We start from the raw sequence: 9,477 nt of genomic DNA, 5'->3' as shown, positions 1-9,477 counted from the left end.
CATCATGCTGCCTCTCTTCAAAGGTGCTACAAGATCCCTTTGCATGCAGTTCTGCTGTCTGTAGCACTGCATCTGTTTGGCTTCAGCAAATCTTATATCTGTACAACTGGTACTTTTGTTATTGTTAACTGCCATCAAGTTGACTTCTGGCAACGCCGTAAATGACAGATCTCCACATCACCCTATCATCAACAGACCTGCTCAGGTCTTGTACACAACCTCAGTTTCTTCAGCCATGGCTTCCTTGACTGAGTCTAGCCATCTGGGATGTAGTCTTCCTGTTTTCCTACTTCCTTCTGCTTTGTTAAGCAGTATTGTTTTTTTCTAGCAAATCGTGTCTTCTTGTGATATGTTATTATTGTTATTATTATTATTATTATTATGCTTTATTCATATAGCGCTGTAGTTCTGCACAGCGCTGTACCTACAATCAGTAAAACAGATAAGAAATAAACCTGCCTATGGCGTATAGTCTACGGAATAATACATATATAATAATATATAATAATATATGATAGAATTCAATAAAATAAAGCAGACAACAAATTAAAAACAACAGATAACAATCACACAATGCCTGGGAACGCATAGGGGCAAAGAACAACAGCTTCAGTTTAGTCAACTTGGTTTCTAGGAAGAATTTATGTTTGATTTGCTCTAGGACTCATTTATTTGTCTTTTGAACTGTCTAGAGTATCTACAAAACTCTTCTCTGGCACCACATCTCAAATGAGTTGCATACATGCACAGAAATATGTTTGTATAACTGTCCTCAGGCATGATCTACAGTTTATTCCCTGCAGTAATGGGGGACTGTAGCCTGAGGTGAACCCTCTAGAATGATGTATGGATCCCAGTAGAGTCGTTCCTCTGCTCTTGCAAGTGCTCTGTCTAGTCTTGTTCCTATGTTCAATTCTTAGCAGGTTTGGAGACCTCAAGGTTGAACAGGACCTCATGGTCTTTAAATATCAGAAGCCCACTATTTCAGCTCATTCAGCTGTGTCATTAAATGGCAAGTCAACAAGGTCTTGCAGCATGTCTGAAAATATTCAGGGTGTGTAGGTGAAGATGGGTGCTCCTTAAAGGAAGAACAAGAATTGCCATGGGTATTCCCACATTCATTTCACAGATAAGTAACAGAGTTCCAGCAATGTAACTCCCATTGTTGTTCTCAAAGATATAACCATGTTAATCTGTAGAATCGGTATGTAGAGAGATCTTGTAGCACCCCTGAGACTAACTGAAATGAAGACGTTGGCAGCACGAACTTTCATAGACTTCAGTCTACTATATGCATCTGAGGAAGTAGACTGAAATCTACGAAAGCTCATGCTACCTTCTTTATTTTAGTTAATCTCAAAAGTGCTACAAGATTTCTCCCCATAGTTGTTGTTATGTGCTTTCATATCTACATCTATTCATAGGGTTTTGTTGGCAAGATTTATTCAGAGGAAGTTTGCTATTTCCTTCCTCTGAGGCTGAGAAGGTTTAAATTACCTGGTGGGTTTCTATCACTGAGCAGCTATTCAAATCCTAATCCAATACTCTAGCCACTACACCACACTGACTCCCATTACCTACACAATTCATACCCACTGCATATCCTACTGACTGCATAGGATGGGAATTGTAGTCCAACATAATTGGAACATGCAAGGATGGGGCAGGTGGCCCAAAGAACATAGTAGGCACCTGCCATATGGACAAGAGCTGTTCTAGTACATCTGATTACACTTGGATCAGGCTCCAAACCATTTAATAAGCTCATTTAGAAGAAATGGGTAAAGCTAAAAAGATAGAGTTATCCAGTAGCTTTCCATAGTTAACTTGTAACAATCCTACATGGTTTATTAACAAGGTTGCTCTGCCCTGTGTCCGTATGATTCCACCAAGACTGCCAAGTATGGTTAGACTTGCCTTGTGACATGTTTTCCTTCTCTGGTTCTTCTGTAAGAAGATGCGTAACCTGACTAAAGAGCCAGCTGAGTTGCTTTGGGGCCATCTGTCTTTGAGGCACCTCTGGCCTTGTGTACCTTGTCTGTTCCTGCTCTCCTGCCAAGTGTAACTCACTAAACCATTGATGATTTGGGCTTAAATGTCATGTGGATCCACAAGACTTTGTCTGATGACAGGAAAGAGCATCAAATGTGCTCCATTATGATCATATTGAAAGCCATGGTTGGCTACACCTGTTTTAAGATCTGACCAGTATCTCTCCAGCTCAGAATACATGGCCTTGAGCCGAAAACTGGAGGAAATGTAAGCTGGACCCTGAATGGATCCCAAGCAAAAAGGGCCAGCTCATCTATTGTGCAGAATAAATGATTTTAGCGAAGATAGCTTGTGGTCTTTATGTATGGTGGAGGATGCTGCCTTATTGCACATTTTTCCTACATTCTTGTAGGAAGCGGTGTTAATAGTGAATCCCTCAGTAACTGGGGATAGGTACTGTTCTCCAGTCTTGTGCCAAACCTGTGCCATAAACAGCATCCTTTGAATTACTGGCCTTACCTGGAGTCTTATCTCACTCCTGCTGCATGGAATGTAACCTTGGTTTACAGCCTGGAATTCCTGAGCAGACATGCATACAATTATCGCTACGATTTGTATGCTTGGTGGGAAAATGTCGAGCACCAATAAAACCTCCACATATCTTCATGCACTTTGCATTGCCCCCTTCCTGCCCATTTCTGGAATGCAGGCCTTGAGATTCAATTGTTCCTAAATTGGAATTCAGCCCCTAGGCCCAAACAAAAGGTCCCACATCCGGATGTTCTGTTTGTCCTTCAGTTCATTCTGATTCTGTTCAGCTCCAGCAAACTCTACCTCTGCCTGTTTGTTCTAATTCTGAACAATCCACACTGCAGCAATAATCCAGTTTGACACCACTTTAACTGCCGTGCCTCAGTGCTATGGAATCCTGGGAACTGTAGTTTTATGAGATGTAGCTTTCTCTGTCAGAATCAATGTAGTGCCACAACAAACTACTGTTCCCAGAATTCCATAGCACTGAACCATGGCAGATAATGTGGTGTCAAACTGGATTGTTGCTGCAGTGTGGGTGCAGCCTAAGCTGGAAACTGCTGCTTTTGCACATATACTTCTGCCTAGAATGGTCTTGTGTCCTGCTTTAGAGAGGTCATTTCTTTATCTGAAGGACTGTCAGAAGATTGCTCTTTATTTGCAAGCATAGGCATCCTTTATTTGAAGAGTTGTTCCCACCAAATCTGTTCAAAGATACACACAAAGGGACAGCAGTGAAGCCTTAAAGTTGCCCATTGAGAGTTGGCACCTGAAATGCAAACAAAAGCACTATGCATAGGTCACAGGCTTCCACACAGTGTCGAAATACACTGTACTTCTGTTTTAATGAGATGTTAGACTAACTTTATGCAGATCTGTGTCAACATTTGTCAACTCTCCCTTTTTAATAATATATTTCCTCTTTTTCTGCCATCTTTTGAACATCTTTCCTTATTATGTGTGCCATCTTTCTCCAAAACCTCCTGAGGCACTAATAATAATAATAATAATAATAATAACAACAACAACAACAATAACAATACAGTAATAGGATTTATTTATATGCTGCCCAGTCACTGGGCTTACAACAGAGGTGATAACAGACAGTTCCCTGCCCTCAGGCTTACAATCTAAAAAGACACGACACAAAAGGAGAAGGGAATGGTGGGGGAAGGAATCAGGTCCAGCATTCTTCTCTCCCTCTGAGGCCTGGACCAAGGCAGATGGACTGGAGGGAGGGCTCTTTTCCTTAATCGAGGCCGGGCCCGATGGCGTTGGGCCTGTCCTTTCACTCCCTCCCAGGCCAGAAGATGACAGTTGGGAGGGCTCTTCTTCTTCAGGCCCGATGGCATTGGGCCTGTCCTTTTATGGTGTATTGGTACCTGTGGCTTTTTATTAAAGGAGTTATTCAAATCTAAATATGTTATTAAAGATTTTATCCCAACCTGTACTTGTAATTCATTTTGAACTGTTTTTTTAACTTGTTTTATATTTGTTATACTACCTTTGCACTTTACTTTTTTTACATTGTTTAAACTGATTTTATTGTTTGCTGTCCTGAGATTTTATGACATAGAGTGGAATATAACTAACTAACTAACTAACTAACTAAATGTGATAAATAAAGCTGAGTGCTGGTTTTTGCAACACCTGCACTTTAGGATTTGGAGAACAGGACATGACACCTCAACTAGCATTATGCTTTGTTTGGGATCTTGCACTTGTTTTGTTTTTTAAATCCATCCTTGGGCCCTTTCACATGACACAATTATAGCACTGTGATTCCACTTTAACAGTCACAGTTCCATCCTATCAAACCTTGGGATTTGTGGTTTAGGGGAAAGTATTTAGAATGCTTAGCTGCAGCACCCTTATGCTGCCTCAAACCACAAACCCCAGGACTCCACAAGATACAGCTATGGCAATTAAAGTGGTATCAAAGTACTATAGTTGTGTAATGTGAACGGACTTCACACAGAATGCCTGGCAGTGCGGCAGTGCAGAATGTCACATGTTTCTGCACAGATATTGCCAGCTTATACCATTTTCAGATATTCTGCAATGAGAAGAAATTAGAAAAGGTACTTTGGAGTGGTGATGTGTGATGAAAACTCCCAGATTTGCTCCAGCCAACATAGGAGTCTGGGAGCTGTAAATTTCCAGACTCCAAAAATGAGCCTGCTTTTGAGTGGCTTCATAGCAGCAGACTCCATTCCTGTCATAGCCCATTGTGTATAGAAGGTCACTGTACACATATTCTGAGGGCTATCTCTTTGAAACCGCTCAAGAGAGATCACCCAGTAATATCCACTGACAGATCATCTTTTAACAATTAGTTCCCTTCAACCAACCAACCTACTCTGGGCTTTTCAACAGCAATTTGCTGAACAAAGGAAAGAATAGCTATAACAGCATATTGGAAGCTGACCTGAGGTTAGGTTCAAATTAGTTTTCAAGCACAGAACAAGTGGCCAAATCAAGCTACAAACTGGGCCACATTTCTTGATTAAAATGGCAAGGCAATATTAAAATGGCAAGGCAATATTATGCACAGTGACTGGGGAGACAAGAATCTTATTGGAAGCCTGAGAAGAAAATGGCAGCCTTTGGTTTTTGAGGTTGATCTCTGAGTTTGTATACACCAAAAGACTTTAAGAATACTGGGGAAAATTAAAATAAAATAAATAATGAGAAAGAAAGAAAGAAAGAAAGAAAGAAAGAAAGAAAAGCCAAGTCTACCATCTTTTTGAGAATGTTGCATTCATGAAGAAAATAGAAGAAAAAGCTAAAGTATCACTGCCTCTCTTATTTTATTTCATTTCATTTTCATTTTCTTATCTGGAAAAATAAGCATGTTGCAGTGGTTGGAGTGTTGGACTAGGACTCCTGGAGACCAGGGTTCAAATTTCCACTCAGCTATGGAAACCCACTTGGGAAAATTGGAAAGTTAACCAAAGGTCAATCCGGAGTCATCCATGGTATTTCACGTAATTTCGCAAAAGAATATCAAACGACACCAAATGCAAACAGAAGGCAATCCAAACGCAATCACAAGTCATCCCAGAAATAGCTGCATTCAGAAAGATATCGAATTTATAAATCCTTTTCCACTGCAAATTTGTAGTCAATTCAAATTTGCATTAGTATGAAATGCATCTCTAGTTCGACCATGGGATCTCCTCCCACCCCCCACCCCCCCCCGTTAGACTACAATTCTCATTATCCTTTGTGGTTGTGATTTTCCTTCCTGTACTCCCTGGCTGCAGAGAGGAAAAGAGCTGTTTTGAAGGAAAGATCAAAGGGGGAAAAAGTAAAGATGAGGAGTCTGAGAATCCCTCCTGCCTCCTCCTTTTTCCTGACCACCTCTAATTCGGGGGGTTCCTTGGGTCCGAAATTATAAAATCTTCCAGATCCTGTCCTCCCTGTACACACACAAACATGCTAATTTGCAATGAAGAAGCCAGTGGGTATGTACTCATGTGATGAATTCATTTGCATTCGCACTGCTTTCGCTTTCAGATGGATGCCATGTTTGTCTGTGCGTCTGGTGAGCTACTACAGTGAGCTCTTGCTTTACTCAGGGGATCTGTTTTGGACTCCCCGCATAAAGCAAATTTACATGTATGCTCAAGCCCCATTTAAACGAATGGGGCTTGTGTACATGGCAGTGTGACGGCACGCACGCACCATGGGTGCGCACCCCATTCGTCCCTATAGGACACACCACCTCTTCTTCCCCGCACGGCTTTCAGCATATGCTGAAAGCCACATATGATGCGGGCGCACTGTACATAATTTCATGCATTTTTGCATTGGCCCCACTTTCTTCTTCTTTCGGGACGGTGATACATTCCTCCATATGAAAAAGTCCTTAGAGTCCACACACTCTCAGTAGCCATAAGGTAAGCAATGCCAAACCCTCCCTCCGAACAAATCTTTAAAAGAAAATCCTGCGATAGTGTTGCCACGAAGTCGGAAATGACTTGAAGGCACACAATAAAGTTCTTAGCTGAGAATCTTGGTTGCTGGTTTTGGAACAGACACAGCACTTCATATTCTGTCCAGCTTATTGTAACCAAAGCACCTTGACAGGAGAGAGAGTTCAAATGAAATCTTTGATGCTATGTCACTGTTTTGTTTGCAAATTGCAGCATTAAAGTGTCTGTGCTGCGCTGACAGGGTTTGGACTTGGCATCCCTATGAGTGGGTGGTGGAAGGGGTGGAATCGCCTGTCTAGTTACACTTGCCACAGGATATATTCCCATCAAACAAAAAGCATACTGGGAGGATGGTGACAAACCTTCATAAGCTAATGTACTGGGACAGGTTGTCTTCCCAACAACTACGTAATACTCTCAATTTAGCTTTAGTTGACTAGGGCACGAGCTAAATTTTATTTTACAGCTTTCCTCATACAAAGGTTTTGTAATTCTCTGTACCTCTTCTCTGTGTTGACTATAGAAACTGCATGTTTTACCCAACATAAAAAACAGAACTCTGAGTTGCAGCCATCCTTTGTGCTTCCAAACATGGAGACCAGAGTCACTTCTTTATCCCATTTTGCATTGCTAGGCGCAAAGTTTGGAAAAAAAATATTTTTTTTACTATAACATCCATAATCTCCCAGTCAGCATGGCCAAATAGTTACTTGTAATTAATTCCTTTTTATAGTAACTTAAGTATAGTTTAACTATTATTTATTTGGTTTTTTTAAATTACATTTTGTACCGCTTTTTCATTAAAGTAGCTAACAAGCATCATTTAAAAGAACTTTAGAACACATTTAAAGCAAATTAGACCATTTTTTTAAAAAAAAAAATTGGACCAGCCCATTAATCACTAAACATCAAAGTATTTTAAAGAGATGGGTTTTGACATCCTTCCGAAGTGAGGATAGCCATTCCCTAATCTGGGAACAGCCCATGAAAAAGCTCTCTCTATTCTAGCCTGTCAAGTGGACCATCCAGTCACCCAATTAATTAAATTATTTTAAATTAATTCATTTTAAAAAACATTTCCTCAAGGGTGATAGAAATGCAAAACAGAATGACAACCTACTAATAAATGGTTGGCTTGTCTTCTGAGAGACTATACAAGTTGGCCTCAAGCTATTATCTAGTAGTTCTAGAGGTTGGAAATAGGAGGGACTTGAAACTCAAAGCAATATTTCATCATGCTTAACGTAAACATCTGGTATCAAATATGTGGGTGCTATTTAGGGTCACAGAGTTAATGGATAATAAGGACCAATACTCTGTCATTAAGTACATACACAGTCGGAAACGTAGGCCTCGGAAGAAATTGCAAATCTGGTTTTTAAAGTTTGCAACAGGGTAGGCCTCTTTCACTAGGAAGCCAAAACCTCTGGCATATGCACAGTTGGAGAGATTACTGGAAGATTTGGGGAATGCTAAAAATGTTTGAAATGTATTTTCTTTTTTAAAGTTGCTTTCCCATTATCTTAAACAGTACAGGAGATATTAAAGCTGAAATGCCTCAACACAGGAATGCTTTGTGCTGTTTTGTTTTCTTTTTTTTAAACTTAGTTTCTTGCCAAAAGTCTTGAAACATTCCAGCACTTCAAAATAAGAAAAACAACCAACTGCATTTCCGATGCAGTCTCGCTTTTGTTTTTAAAGCTCTGAGATGGAAGATGACAAATGATTTAGGAATGCTCAGTCCAAGAAAAATAACCCAGAAAAATAATGCAAGGCATAGCAGGCATTGGGATGGTTCCAGATTTAGTGATTTGATTCACATTTAGCAGCAGATTTCTCTCTCCTCTTCTTTCCTTCTTTCCAAATGCTTGGGCGAATCATGCTCTCTCAGCCCCAAGAAACCTCATATGCTATACAGTGGATTGGAGGAATCCTGCTCACTGAGGTCCAAAACACACTGCAGAACTAATACAGTTTGAGACCACATTAACTGCCCTGGCTCAATGCTAGGGAATTCTGGGAAGTGTAGCTTTGTGAGACATTTAGCTTTCAATAAACTACAGTCTCAAACTGGATTATTTCTGCAGTGTGTTTTGGACTGTGTTTCTCATCCCTGAATGTCTAAAAAAAAAAGGGGGGGGAAGCTCAGCGGATAGGTCTCTCATGGAGGGGTCCAAAATTATTTCCCCTAAATGTTGTGGTTTGACAGACTACGATCCTGGAGACCAGAATTCGAGTCTCTGCTCAGCCATGGAAACCCACTGTGTGACCTTGGATGAGTCACAGTCTCTCAGCCCAAGAAAACCCATAAAACTTAGTTTCAAAGGGGCTACAAAATCTCTCTACATGCATTCTTTGTATTCTGGGAATTGGAGCTTGTGGCACCAGAGCAAATCCTATACGGTGGACCCTTGTTATATGCTGGGGTTTGGTTCCAAGATCCCCTGTGGATTACAAAATCTGTGGATGCTGAAGTCCCATATAATGGTGTCCCTTATTTAAAAAAGGGGGGGAAATCAAGGTTTGATATTTGAAATTTATACTTTTTTTGAACAATTTCAAATTGTGTATGCTTGAATCCATGTATAAAAACTCCGTGTATAAGAAGGGCGGACTGTATGTGTATTTTGTTGTCGTTAACTGCCCTCGAGTCGAACTCATGGCAACCCTATGGATGAGACATTTCCAAGACCCCCTGTCCTCCACTGCTCTGCTTAATTCCTGCACCCCCATAAAACCCATGACCCCTGTAACAGAGTCCATCCATCTGGCATGTGGCCTTCCTCTCTTCCTACTTCCCTCCACCTTTCCTGGCATTATTGTCTTTTCCAATGAGTCCTCATGATGTGCCCAAAGTAGGACCACCTCAGTTTGGTCATCTTGGCTTCCAGGGAGGTTTCCAGCTTGATCTGCTCTAGGACCCATTTGGTTGTCCTTTTGGCTGTCCCTGGGATCCTCAGCACTCTTCTCCAGTGTGACATCGCAAATGAATGGATTTTCTTCCTGTCTTCTTTCT

This window comes from Sceloporus occidentalis, unplaced genomic scaffold (genome assembly GCF_023333645.1).
Source record: "Sceloporus occidentalis isolate IW3139 unplaced genomic scaffold, rSceOcc1.0.p SCAF_4, whole genome shotgun sequence".
Taxonomy (NCBI): Eukaryota; Metazoa; Chordata; class Lepidosauria; order Squamata; family Phrynosomatidae; genus Sceloporus; species Sceloporus occidentalis.
Note: the sequence above shows the minus strand (reverse complement) of the source record.